Below are 14665 nucleotides of genomic sequence, written 5' to 3' on the forward strand. Positions count from 1 at the left end.
AAACTGAAGAGGATACAAAAAAATGTAAAGGTATTTCACGTTCATGGATTGGAAGAATCAATATTGTTAAAACGTCTATACTACTCAAAGTAATCTACAAATTCAATGCCATCCCTATAAAAATACCAATGACATTCTTCACAGAAATAGAGCAATCTTAAAATTTATGTAGAACCACAAAACATCCAGAATAGCCAAAGCAAAAAGAACAAAACAGGAGGAATCACATCACCTGACTTCAAGTTATACTACAGAGCTACAGTAACCAAAACAGCATGGTACTGGAATAAAAACAGAAGCATAAATCAATGGAACAGAACAGATAACCCAGAAACAAATCCACACATCTCAAGTGAACTGTTTTTGACAAAGGTGCCAAGAACATACATTGGGGAAAGGACAGTCTCTTCAATACATGGTGCTGGGAAAACTGGATATCCAAATGCAGAAGAATGAAACTTGACTCATATTTCTAACCATATTCAAAAAAATCAAATCAAAATGGATGAAAGAGTTAAATCTAAGACCTCAAACTATGAAATTACTTCAAGAAAACACTGAAGAAATTCTCCAGGATATTGGCCTGGGCAAAAATTTCTTGAGTAATATCCTACAAGCACAGACAACTAAAGCAAAAATGAATAGATGGGATCACATCAAGTTTAAAAGCTTCTGCACAGCAAAGGAAATGTCAACAAAGTGAAGAGCCAACCCACAGAAGGGGAGGAAATACTTGCAAACTACCCATCTGACAAAAAATTTATAACCAGAATATATAAGGAGCTCAAACAACCCTATAGGGAAAAAAAAAAAATCAGATTTAAAAATAGGCAAAAGATCTGAACAGACATTCCTTAAAAGAAGACATATAAATGGAAGCAGGCATATGAAAAGGAGATGAACATCAGTAATCATCAGAAAAATGCAAATCAAAACTACAATGAGATATCATCTCACCGCAGTTAAAATGGCTTTTATCCAAAAGATGGTCAATAACGAATGCTGATGAGGGTGTGGAAAAAAGGGAAACCTCAGACACTGTGGATGAGAATGTAAATTATTACAGTCACTACGGAGAACAGTTTGGAGGTTCCTCAAAATACTCAAAATAGAGCTGCCATACGACCCAGCAATCTCACTGCTTGGTGTACACCCAAAAGGAAGAAAAACAGTGTATGGAAGAGATTATCTGCACTTCCGTGATTGTTCATTGCAGCACTGTTCACAGTGGTTGAGATTTGAAAGCAACCTAAGTGTCCATCAACAGACAAATGGATAAAGAAAATGTACATGCACACAACAGGGTACTGTGCAGACATAAAAATAATGAGATTTTGTCATTTACAACAGCATAGGTGGAACTGGAGGTCATTATGTTAAGTGAAAAAAGGCAGACTTGGAAAGACAGATTTCGCAAGTTCTCACTTATTTGTGGGTGCTAAATATCAAAGCAATTGAACTCATGCAGATAGAGAGTAGAAGGATGATTACCAGAGGCTGGGAAGAGTAGTGGGGGGTGAAGGAGGGAAGTAAGGATGGTTAATGGATACAAAACATATACGTATAATTAGAATGAATAAGACAGTATTTGATAGCTCAACAGAGTGACTATAGTCAACAATACTTTAATTGTACATTAAAAAATAACTTGGGTCGGCCCGAGGGAGCCCGAGTGGCCTGCATTACTGAGCCCGGCACCACGGCGGGAGCTGGGAGAGGGGGGAGGGACCGGGCCGCAGCTGGTGGCGGGGAGGGGGGCGTGGTGAGCAGGTCGCGGGCTCAGGGTTTCGGGGCGTGTGTGTCGGCGAGGGCGGGGGGAGGTGGCTGAAGGGACGCGCCGCTCGGTGAGCGCGCCGGGGAAGAGAGGCAAGCAGAGAGTGGAGGAGGAGGAGGAGGCGGCGGCGGCGGCGGCGGCGGCGGCGGGAGCGCTCCCCGGGAATGTCTCTCCTGCAGCCACCGCCAGGGCCGCTGCCATTGAGGTGGAGGAGGAGACTGAGGAGACCAACCTTGTTAGGAAGATGATCCCTATGATCTTGAAGATGTTTCTGCACAGAAATGAGGGAAACACAAAGAACCAAATACAGTTCTGAAACTTGGGATTTGTATTTTGAGATGATTTTATTTTCAGAATGAGAAGCATATCTGGTTACCTTTATGAATGTAGAAACATGAGAGGAGAGTTATGATGGCAAAAAACAAAGAGCCTCGTCCCCCATCCTATACTATCAGTGTAGTTGGACTCTCTGGGACTGAAAAAGACAAAGGTAACTGTGGAGTTGGAAAGTCTTATTTGTCCAATAGATTTGTACGCGCAAAAGCAGATGAATATTATCCAGAGCATACTTCTGTGCTTAGCCCCGTTGACTTTGGAGGACGAGTAGTAAACAACGATCACTTTTTGTACTACTGGGGTGACATAACATAAAGTGGTGAAGACGGAGTAGAATGCAAAATTCTTGTCATTTAACAGAGTTCATTGATGACCAGGCTTTCTTGTCTCATCGGAGTACGAATTTGCAACCATGCTACTGGGGAGGCTGAGGCCGGAGAATGGCGTGAATCCGGGAGGTGGGGCTTGGAGTGAGCTGAGATCCGGCCACTGCACTCCAGCCTGGGCAACAGAGCGAGACTCCGTCTCAAAAAAAAATAAAAATAAATAAAAACGTGCAGCTGCATCTGAATTGTAGTCAGCAGGAAAACTAATGTACATTTGCACTGAACAGCTAGGCTTAGAACAAGACTTTGAACAGAAGCAAATGCCGGAAGGGAAGCTCAATGTAGATGGATTTTTATTACGCATTGATGTAAGTCAGGGATGCAATAGGAAGTTTGATGATCAACTTAAATTTGCGAATAACCTTTTTGTCCAGTTATCAAAATCAAAAATACCTGTAATAATAGCAGCAACTAAATGTGATGAATGCATGGATCATTATCTTAGAGAAGTTCAGGCATTTACTTCAAACAAAAAGAACCTTCTTTTAGTGGAAATATCAACAGGATTTAATGTCAACATTGAAACACGTTTCACGGCACTGGTACAAATGTTGGATAAAACTCGTAGCAAGCCTAAAATTATTCCCTATTTGGATGCTTATAAAACACAGAGACAACTTGCTGTCAGAGCAACAGATAAGTCTGAAAAACTTGTGCAGACTGTGAGAGATTATCATGCAACTTGGAAAACTATTAGTAATAAATTAAAAAATCATCCTGATTATGAAGAATACATCAACTTAGAGGGAACAAGAAAGGCCAGAAATACATTCTCAAAACATATAAAACAACTGAAACGGAACATATAAGAAAAAGGAGAGAAGAGTATATAAATACTTTACCAAGAGCTTTTAACACTCTTTTGCCAAATCTAGAAGAGATTGAACATTTGAATTGGTCAGAAGCTCTGAAGTTAATGGAAAAGAGAGCAGATTTCCAGTTATGTTTTGTGGTGCTAGAATAAACACCTTTGGATGAAACTGACCATAGAGACAAAATTAATGATAGGTAGATTCCATTTGACCTCCTGAGCACTTTAGAAGCTGAAAAACTCTATCAGAACCATGTACAACATCTAATATCCGAGAAGAGGAAGGTAGAAATGAAGGAAAAATTCAAAAAGACTTTGGAAAAAATTCAATTTATTTCACCTGGACAGCCGTGGGAGGAAGTTATGTGCTTTGTTATGGAGGATGAAGCCTTCAAATATATCACTGAGGCTGATAGCAATATGGTAGGCATCAGTGAGAAATGGTTGAAAAAGCCAAAGAAGAGTTTCAATAATTGCTTTTTGAGCATTCTGAACTTTTTTATGATTTAGATCTTAATGCAACACCTAGTTCAGATAAAAAGCGTGAAATTCATACTGTTCTGAGTGAAGAACCTGGATATAAAGCTTTACAGAAACTTGCACCTGATAGGGACTCTCTTCTGCCTAAGCATATAGGATTTGTTTATCATTCCACTAAAGAAACATGTCTTAGTGGTCAAAATTGTACAGACATTAAAGTGGAGCAGTTACTTGCTCGTAGTCTTTTACAGTTGGATCATGGCCGCTTAAGATTATATCACGATAGTACCAATATAGATAAAGTTAACCTTTTTATTTTAGGGAAGGTCGACCTTGCCCAAGAGCTAGCAAATGAGATAAAGCACAGTCCTCTGAAGATGAGTATGCCTTAGATGGAAAATTTATGAACTTGATCTTCGGCCAGTTCGCCTTACTTTTTGAGTCAGTTATGGACTGCCACCTTTAAACCACATGGGTGCTTCTGTGTATTTAATTCCATTGAGTCATTGAGTTTTATTGGGAAAATAAGAACTGAAGCTTATCAGATCAGAAAAGATAAATAAATGGCTAATCTTCCATTTACATTAATTCTGGCTAATCAGAGACATTCCATTAGTAAGAATCTACCAATTCTCAGGCACCAAGGGCAGCAGTTGGCAAACAAGTTACAATGTCCTTTTGTAGATGTACCTGCTGGTACATATGCTTGTAGATTTGATGAAACCCAAATAAAGCAAGCTCTAAGAGTACTGGAGTCAGGTAAACACAATTTGGATGTGGTGAGCCCAGTTCCTGCCAATAAGGACATATCAGAAGTTGACTTGAGAATTGTCATGTGTGCCATGTGTGGAGATCCATTTAGTGTGGATCTTATTCTTTCACCCTTCTTTGATTCTCATTCTTGCAGTGCTGCTCAAGCTGGACAGAATAATTCCCTAATGCTCGATAAAATCATTGATTAAAAAAGGAGGCTGATACAGATCACAATATTATCATACCACTCTTCAATTGGAGTAAGAAAAGATGAACTAGTTCAAGGATATATATTAGTTTACTCTGCAAAACGGAAAACAGCAATGGGAATGTTTTGAGCATTTCTATCAGAAGTTCAAGACACCATTCCTATACAGCTGGTAGCAGTTACTGACAGCCAAGCAGATTTTTTTTTTGAAAATGAGGCTATCAAAGAGTTAACGACAGAAGGAGAACACATTGCAACTGAGATCACTGCTAAATTTACAGCATTGTATTCTTTATCTCAGTATCATCGGCAAACTGAGATCTTTATTCTGTTTTTTAGTGATGTTCTAGAGAAAAAACATATGATAGAAAATTCTTATTTGTCTGATAATGCAAGGGAATCAACCCACCAAAGTGAAGATGTTTTTCTACCATCTTCCAGAGACTGTTTTCCCTATAACAACTACCCTGATTCAGATGATGACACAGAAGCACCACCTCCTTAGAGTCTAACTGGGGATGATGTACAGTTGCTTCCAACACCTAGTGACTGTTCCAGATAAAGATTAGATTTGGAAGGAAATGAATGTCCTATTCATAGTACCCCAAACTGTCATGACCATGAACACAACCACAAAGTGCCTCCACCTATTAAATCTACTTCAGTTGTACCTAAGACAAATGTGAAAAAAAATGGATCCAAACCTTTTAAAAACAAACGAAGCTGGTATTGGTAAAAATCCAAGAAAGCAGACTTCCCCGGTGCCTTTGGCACATCCTGAAGATATGGATCCTTCAGATAACTATGCGGAACCCATTGATAAAATTTTCAAACAGAAGGGCTATTCTGATGAGATTTATGTTGTCCCAGATGATAGTCAAAATTGCATTAAAATTCAAACCTCATGTGTAAATAACACCCAAGGACATGAAGAAAATGGATTTTCTGATAGAACCTCAAAAAATCATGGGGAACGGAGGCCTTCAAAATACAAATATAAATCTAAAACTTTGTTTAGTAAAGCCAAGTCATGTTATAGAAGAACACATTCAGATGCAAGTGATGATGAGGTTTTCACCACTTCTAAAACAAAAAGAAAAGGAAGACATCATGGAAGTGAAGAAGATCCACTTCTTTCTCCTGTTGAAACTTGGAAAGGTGATATTGATAATCCTGAAATCACTTCTGACCAGGAGTTAGATGATAAGTAGATGAAGAAGAAAACACGCAAAGTAAAAGAAGATAAAAAGCAGAAAAAGAAAACTAAGAACTTCAATCCACCAACACGTAGAAATCGGGCAAGTGATTACTTTGGGATGCCCTTCCAGGATCTGGTTACAGCTGAGAAACCCATACCAGTATTTGTTGAGAAACATGTGGAATTTATTGAGGATACAGGGTTATGTACCGAAGGACTCTACCGTGTTAGCGGGAACAAAACTGACCAAAACAATATTCAAAAGCAGTTTGATCAAGATCATAATATCAATCTAGTGTCAATGGAAATAAAAGTAAATGCTAAAGCTGGAGCCCTTACAGCTTTCTTTGCAGATCTGCCAGATCCTTTAATACCATATTCTCTTCATCCAGAGCTATTGGAAGCAGCAAAAATCCTGGATAAAACAGAACGTCCTCACGCCTTAAAGAAATTGTTAAGAAATTCCATCCTGTAAACTATGATGAATTCAGATACATGATAACACATCTAAACAGGGTCAGTCAGCAAAATAAAATCAACCTAATGACAGCAGACAACTTATCCATATGTTTTTGGTCAACCTTGATGAGACCTGATGTTGAAAATTGAGAGTTTCTGTCTACTACTAAGATTCATCAACCTGTTGTTGAAACATTCATTCAATAGTGTCAATTTTTCTTTTACAATGGAGAAATTGTAGAAACAACAAACACTGTGGCTCCTCCACCACCTTCAAACCCAGGACAGTTGGTGGAACCAACGGTACCACTTCAGTTGCTGCCACCATTGCAACCTCAGCTGATACAACCATAATTACAAATGGAACCTCTTGGTATTACATGAGTAGGAAGTGATCGCAAACAGGCTGGATTTGCACAAAAAGCAAATCTAGACGTGCATGTTTCAGGGTTCAGTAGTATACTTCATGTTTCATACAGATAATTCACATTCAAAATGACATTTTCTCTTTGAACTAGATGGTATTCCTTATTCACTTACATTACAAATCTAAGACCATGTGATAAGCATAACTGGAGAGGTTTATTTTGTTTTTATAAACAAAAATAGCTATAAAATACAAAGCTGCTGCTGCATGCAACCTTACTGCAATCAGTATATCATTCCTGTGGCAATTTCTGTCACATTATATTGTGAATAAAATTTTTCTATAGAAATTAAATGATTTAAAAACTCACCTATATGAAACATTTAATGCTTTTCAGTCTGCTTTTTGACTGATTTTGTTATTTGATGTGCTAATTTGGGCAACTTAATTTACATTCTGGCAGTCAGTGAAGATAACTAAAAGCCTAGTTAAGTATTTTATAATTTCAGGCTACTGAGGCCATGTTTGGGATGTTGTTTGAAAGAAAGAAAAAATACACTGACATATTTCACATGTCTGTACCTTCATTTTTACTTCCAAGTAAACCTGTGGATGATTCGATGAGGGATAAATGAACCTGTTTCTTTTACACACATACCAAGGACATGCTTGTGACTAAAGTGAGTTGATAATATTGTGCAAAGGATAGTTGTCACCAACTCATTTCTTTATGGTCCATAATGAAATAAACGTTTCGTATACTGTTAATTCTGTAAACAGATGCATGTTCAAAAGATCTATAATGGTCTTGTAATCTTAATATATTTTAGATATTTTAATTTTTTCCCTCTTGGGGAATACATTTAGTACAGTGTAGAAAATACTTCATAACATTTGCATTAGTATTATATAACTTTTCATACATAAACATGAAATTTGTTGCAGAAAATTCTTTAAACCAAACATTTAAATCTAGGACTTCAATTTAATTTCTTCCTTGTATCTATTTTTATGTGGCCCTTAAAAACATATCCAAAAAACCAATAAAAATACTTTGGCTACTGACAAACTCTTTGGAGTGTTTATATTACAAATTTGTATTCATGTTCTTTTCTGTGATGTGTTGTCCTAAAATCCAAGATGGCTTTTGCACCATTTTTAAGCCATTTTTTTTCCTTTGATGTTGGTACCAGAATTACTATAAATGACTGCTGCTTTTGGGGGTAAACATTTTGTTAGTGAAAATAAAACCAGAACACTAAATTATGCATAAAATTTTCAGAATAGGTGGCACAGATAAATTTCACTAGGTTATATTTTGTGTAGTAAAGAATAAAATTCTTTGGTCAATGTTATCTTAATTCAGACTACAATTTTAAGATTATCTTGTATGTATTACAGTAAATAGATGATTTTCAGAAAAAAAATAACTCAAAGAGTATAATTGGATTGTTTGCAATTCCAAGGATAAATGCTTGAGGGGATGGATACCCCACTTTCCAAGTTGTAATTACTGCTTACTACATGCCTGTCAAAGTATCTCAAGTACCCCATAAATATATACACCTACTATGTACCTACAAAACAATTATTTTTTAATTTTTAAAATCTTAAAAAATAAAGCAGACTGGTGAATCTAAACAAGTATTAGTATTATGAAACCTTAGTAATAATTGTTTTCAAGGAAGGTAGAAGTAGGTATAAAGTAACATTAGACTGTACGCCAAGTATGTGTGGTATGTTTAAGAGTAGCTTAACATAACATGTAAGAGTAGCGCCTAGCAATAGGGGTAGAATATATAAGCTCCCAACTAGTACGATGAAATGATGAGTTTAAATCCATTAAGTCAAAGTAAGAAACAAGAAAAGAAAGAAGAAGCAGGGCAATTAGAAACTGTAAAATAAAATGACAGAAGAAATGCAAATATAACATTAATCACAACATATGTAAATGAGATAAACACATTAAAACAGAGTTTGTAGGATTAGATTTTGATAAAGCCTAACTAAATGATACTTGAAAGAAACACTTGAAATTACTACACAGAAAGGTTGAAAGTAAAAGAATGGAGAAAAAATAAACTCGTTAAATACTAATGAAAAGAAATCTGGTTCAAAGGTAAGAATGTCAGACAGATTAAATTTTAGGCAAAAGGATTATAAGAATATATCATAAAACATTAAATATAAAGAAAAAATGTACAGAATCAAAAAGGTAGACTGAGAAATATAACAGCACATGAGAGATTAAAGAGAAAAAACTTTTGAACAAATAGTTACAGGTTGCTTCTTATGGGCCAAACACTCTCTGAGTTTCAGGGGATGCTACAAAGAGAAAAATGAATTCTCATAAAAATGCTTGCCCTCATGGAGCTTATACTCTGGTAACATGTATATAGTATTCCATGGGGGTGAGTACTAGGGAAAAATAGAAGACAAAGGAGGAACATAGGGAGAGGATTGGCCTTGCTGAAGAGTGTTTAGGAAAAGCCTCTCTGGAAATGGAGTTTTTGAGCAACATTTAAGGGAGGTGAAGAAGCAAGGACAGACATCTGGATTTCTAAGGGAAGAGTATTTCAGCAGAAATAACAACTTCTAAGACCTCAAAGGGGGCATGTCCAAGAAACAGTAAATGGGCCAGTAGTTTTAGAATGTGTTGATTTAGAGGATGACCTAGTGGCAGGAGAGTAAGACCAAAAGGTAAAGACTGGAGAGAGAGAAAGTCACACAGTGCCTGCAGGTTATTGTGTGAACCTGTGAGGAGGACAGGCTGTGGAATGGGAAAGGAAGGGAAGAGTCAAATCTCAACAAGCGTCACACTGACGTATTTCATGAAGAGTGGAATTGAGTTAGAAATCAGTGAAGAATAGCTTAAAATTTACACAGTTGGACATTTACAAATGCATTTCTCAACAACTTGTGGGTCAAATATTACACATAATAAATATTTTAAGATACCTAGATGTGAACAAAACATAAATACAGCATATCAAAATGCATGGGCTATAGTCAAAGTATTATGAGGACAATTTATATTTATAAATGCTTATTTATAAAAGCCCAAAAACAGGCTTAACAAGTTAGAAAATGAGGCCAGGTGCGGTGGCTCATGCCTGTAATCCCAGCACTTTGGGAGGCGGAGGTGGGCAGATCACGAGGTCAGGAGTTTGAGACCAGCCTGACCAACACAGAGAAGCCCCATTTCTATTAAAAATACAAAATTAGCCGGGCGTGGTGGCACATGCCTGTAATCCCAGCTACTTGGGAGGCTGAGGCAGGAGAATCGCTTGAACCCGGGAGGTGGAGGTTGCAGTGAGCCGAGATTGCACCACTGCACTCCCTGGGCAACAAGAGCAAAACTCCGTCTCAAAAATAAAAAAGAAAAAGAAAGAAAGAAAGAAAAGAAAATGAGCAGCAGAGTGTTCTTTACGGAGTCTCGCTCTGTCGCCCAGGCTGGAGTGCAGTGGCCAGAACTCAGCTCACTGCAAGCTCCGCCTCCCAGGTTTAAGCCATTCTCCTGCCTCAGCCTGCCGACAACCTGGGACTATAGGCTCCCGCCACCTTGCCCGGCTAGTTTTTTTGTATTTTTTGGTAGAGACGGGGTTTCACCGTGTTAGCCAGGATGGTCTGGATCTCCTGACCTCGTGATCCACCCGTCTCGGCCTCCCAAAGTGCTGGGATTACAGGCTTGAGCCACCGCGCCCGGCCAGAGTGTTCTTAAAGAAAACTGAGGGAAGACAATATGTGGAATCTGAATCTAAAAAGATCAAATACGTAGAAGCAGAGAGCAGAATGGTTGTTATGAGGGGCTGAAGGGTTGGGAGAAATGAGGATAAGAAGGTTAAAGGGTACACACTTGCAGAATAAGATACGAAAACCTAATGTACAGCATGGTAACTACACTTCATAGTAACATATTATGCACTTGAAATTTGCTAAGAGAGTAGATCTTAACTATTCTCGCCAGGTAACAACAACATAACAAGTGGCTAGGTGAGGTGATATGCTAATTACCTTAATTGTGGTTGCCATTTCACAATATATAGGTCTATGAAAACACCACATTGCATACCTTGAATATATGTAATTTTTATTTGTCAATTAGGCCACAACATAGTTAAAAAAAAAAAAAAAAAAAAAAAAAAGACAGAGAGCATATGGAAAAGTAGGGAGGGAAATGAATACAGTAGAAAAATTGATTAACCTAAAACTGAGTTCTTGAAAAAGACTAATAAAATTCTTTTTTTTTTTAAAATTAATTTATTATTATTATACTAAGTTAGAAGTATGTGCATAACGTGCAGGTTTGTTACATATACACTTGTGCCATGTTGGTCTGCTGCACCCATCAACTCGTCATTTACATCAGGTATATCTCCCAATGCAATCCCTCCCCCTCCCCTCCCCCATGATAGGCCCCGGTGTGTGATGTTCCCTTCCCTGAGTCCAAGTGATCTCATTGTTCAAAGGCTCCCACCCATGAGTGAGAACATGCGGTGTTTGGTTTTCTGTTCTTGATAGTTTGCTAAGAATGATGGTTTCCAGCTGCATCCATGTCCCTGGCTAGACACAAACTCATCCATGGTGTAGTATATGTGCCACATTTTCTTAATCCAGTCTGTCACTGATGGATTTGGGTTGATTCCAAGTCTTTGCTATTAGAATAGTGCTGCAATAAACATACGTGTGCATGTGTGTCTTTATAGCAGCATAATTTATAATCCTTTTGGGTATATACTCCAGTAATGGGATGACTGTCATATGGTACATCTAGTTCTAGATCCTGAGGAATCGCCATACTGTTTTCCATAATGGTTGAACTAGTTTAAGGTCCCACCCAACAGTGTAAAAAGCTGCCTTATTTCTCCACATCCTCTCCAGCACCTGTTGCTCTCTGGACTTTTAATGATCAGCCATTCTAACTGGTGTGAGATGGTATCTCCTTGTGGTTTTGATTTGGCATTTCTGATGGCCAGTGATGATGAGCATTTTTCATATGTCTGTTATTGCATGAATGTCTCTTTGAGAAATGTCTGTTCATATCCTTTGCCCACTTTTTGATGGGGGTTGTTTGTTTTTTTTTCTTGTAAATTTGTTTGGAGTTTTGTAGGTTCTGGATATTAGCCCTTTGCTCTGATGTGAGTAGATTGCAAAAATTTTCTCCCATTCTGTAGGTTGCCTGTTCACTCTTGATGGTAGTTTCTTTTTGCTGTGCAGAAGTTTTTAGTTTAATGAGATCCCGCTAATTTTGGCTTTTGCTGCCGTTGATTTTGGTGTTTTAGACATGAAGCTTTTGCTCATGCCTATGTCCTGAATGGTACTACCTTGTGTTTTCTGTGATTTTATGTATTAGGTCTTAACATTTAAGTTCTAATCCATCTTGAATTAATTCTTTTGTATAAGGAGTAAGGAAAGGATCCAGTTTCAGCTTTCTACTTATGGTTGGTACAAATTTTCCCAACACCATTTATTAAATAGGAATCCTTTTCCCCATTTCTTTTGCTTCTCTCAGGTTTGTCAAAGATCAGATGGCTGTAGATGTGGTATTATTTCTGAGGACTCTGTCTCTGTCTTATTGGTTCATCTCTGTTTCTTTGTACCAGTACCATGCTGTTTTGGTTACTGTAGCCTTGTAGCATAGTCGAAGTCAGGTAGCTGATGCCTCCAGCTTGTTCTTTTGACTTAGATTGTCTTGGAGATGCGGGCTCTTTTTGGTTCCATATGAACTTTAAAGCAGTTTTTTCCAATTCTCTGGAAGAAACTCATTGGTAGCTTGATGGGGATACTGAATCAAATTACCTTTGGGCAGTATGGCCATTTTCACGATATTGATTCTTCCTATCCAAGGAGCATGGTATGTTCTTCCATTTGTTTGTGTCCTCTTTTATTTCACTGAGCAGTGGTTTGTAGTTCTCCTTGAAGAGGTCCTCACATCCCTTTGTAAGTTGGATTCCTAGGTATTTTATTCTCTTTGAAGCAATTGTGAATGAAGTTCATTCATGATTTGGCTCTCTGTTTGTCTGTTACTGGTGTATAAGAATGCTTGTGATTTTTGTACATTAATTTTGTATCCCGAGACTACTAGTTGCTATCATTTAATGAGATTTTGGGCTGAGATGTGGGTTTTCTAAACATAAATCATGTCATCTGCAAACAGGGACAATTTGACTTCTTTTCCTAACTGAATACCCTTGATTTCTTTCTCTTGCCTAATTGCTCCTAGCTAGAACTTCCAACACTATGTTGAATAGGAGGTGAGAGAGGGCACTTGTCTTGTGCCACAGTTTTCAAAGGGAATTTTTCCAGTTTTTGCCTATATTCAGTATGATATTGGCTGTGGGTTTGCCTCGCTATAAATAGCTCTTATTATTTTGAGGTACGTTCCATCAATACCAAACTTATTGAGCCGCTTTTAGCATGAAGGGCTGTTGAATTTGTCAAAGCCTTTTTCTACATCTTATTGAGATAATCATGTGGTTCTGTTTCTTGGTTCTGTTTTATATGCTGGATTATGTTTATTGATTTATGAATGTTGAACCAGCCTTGCATCCCAGGGATGAAGCCCACTTTGATCATGGTGGAGTAAGCTTTTGATGCTTGCTGAACTGGTTTGCCAGTATTTTATTGAGGATTTTTGCATCGATGTTCATCAGGATATTGGTCTAAAATTCTCTTTTTTGCTGTGTTTCTGCCAGGTTTTGGTATCAGGATGAGCGTTGGCCCCATAAATGAGTTAGGAGGATTCCTCTTTTTCATTGATTGGAATTAGTTTCAGAGGAATGGTACCACTCTCCTCCTGTACTCTCTGGTAGAATTCAGCTAGAATCCATCTGGTCTTGACTTTTTGGTTGGTAGGCTATTAATTATTGCCTCAATTTCAGAGCCTGCTATTGGTCTATTATTCAGGATTCAACTTCTTCCTGGTTTAGTCTTGGAAGAGTGTAAGTGTCCAGAAATTATCCATTTCTTCTTAGATTTTCCAGTTTATTTGGTGCAGAGGTGTTTAAGTAGTATTCTCTGATGGTAGTTTGTATTTCTGTGGGTCGGTGGTAGATATCCCTTTATCATTTTTAATTGCACTGATTTGATTCTTCTTCTCTCATTTCTTCTTTTTATTAGTCTTGCTAGTGGTCTGTCAATTTTGATCTTTCAAAACCAACTCCTGGATTCATTGATTTTTGGAGGGTTTTTGTGTCTCTATCTCCTCTGCCCCTACTTGATCTTAGCATATTTCTGCCTTCTGCTAGCTTTCGAATGTGTTTGCTCTTAAGCTTCTCTCTAGTTCTTGAATTGTGATGTTAGAGTGTCAATTTTAGATCTTTCCTGCTTTCTTGTGGGCATTTAGTGCTATAAATTTCCTCTGCACACTGCTTTAAATGTGTCCCAGAGATTCTGGTATGTTGTATCTTTGTTCTCATTGGTTTCAAAGAACATCTTTATTTCTGCCTTCATTTCATTACAGGTACCCAATAGTCATTCAGGAGCAGGTTGTTTAGTTTCCTATGTAGTTGAGCGGTTTCGGATTGAGTTTCTAGTCCTGAGTTCTAGTTTGATTGCACTGTGGTCTGAGAGACAGTTTGTTATAATTTCTGTTCTTGTACATTTGTTGAGGAGTGATTTACTTCCAATTACAAAAGGGTCAATTTTGGAGTAAGTACGATGTGGTGCTGAGAAGAATGTATATTCTGTTGATCTGGGGTGGAGAGTTCTATAGATGTCTATTAGGTCTGCTTGTTGCAGAGATGAGTTCAATTCTATATCCTTGTTAACTTTCTGTCTCGTTGATCTTGTCTAATGTTGACATGGAGGTTGAAGTCTCCCATTAGTTATTGTAGCGGGAGTTCAGTTCTTTGTAAGTCTCTAAGGACTGCTTTATGAATCTGGGTGTTCTGT

The 14665-nt window shown here is 37.8% G+C and overlaps 2 pseudogenes; both read left to right on the top strand.

Annotated features, from left to right (window-relative positions):
• The first annotated feature begins 2660 nt into the window (after positions 1-2660).
• On the top strand, positions 2661-5981 carry LOC101004635 (annotated as a pseudogene).
• On the top strand, positions 5894-6798 carry LOC116274536 (annotated as a pseudogene).
• The last annotated feature ends 7867 nt before the right edge of the window (positions 6799-14665 follow it).

This window comes from Papio anubis, chromosome 4, assembly GCF_008728515.1.
Source record: "Papio anubis isolate 15944 chromosome 4, Panubis1.0, whole genome shotgun sequence".
In the NCBI taxonomy this organism is placed as follows: domain Eukaryota; kingdom Metazoa; phylum Chordata; class Mammalia; order Primates; family Cercopithecidae; genus Papio; species Papio anubis.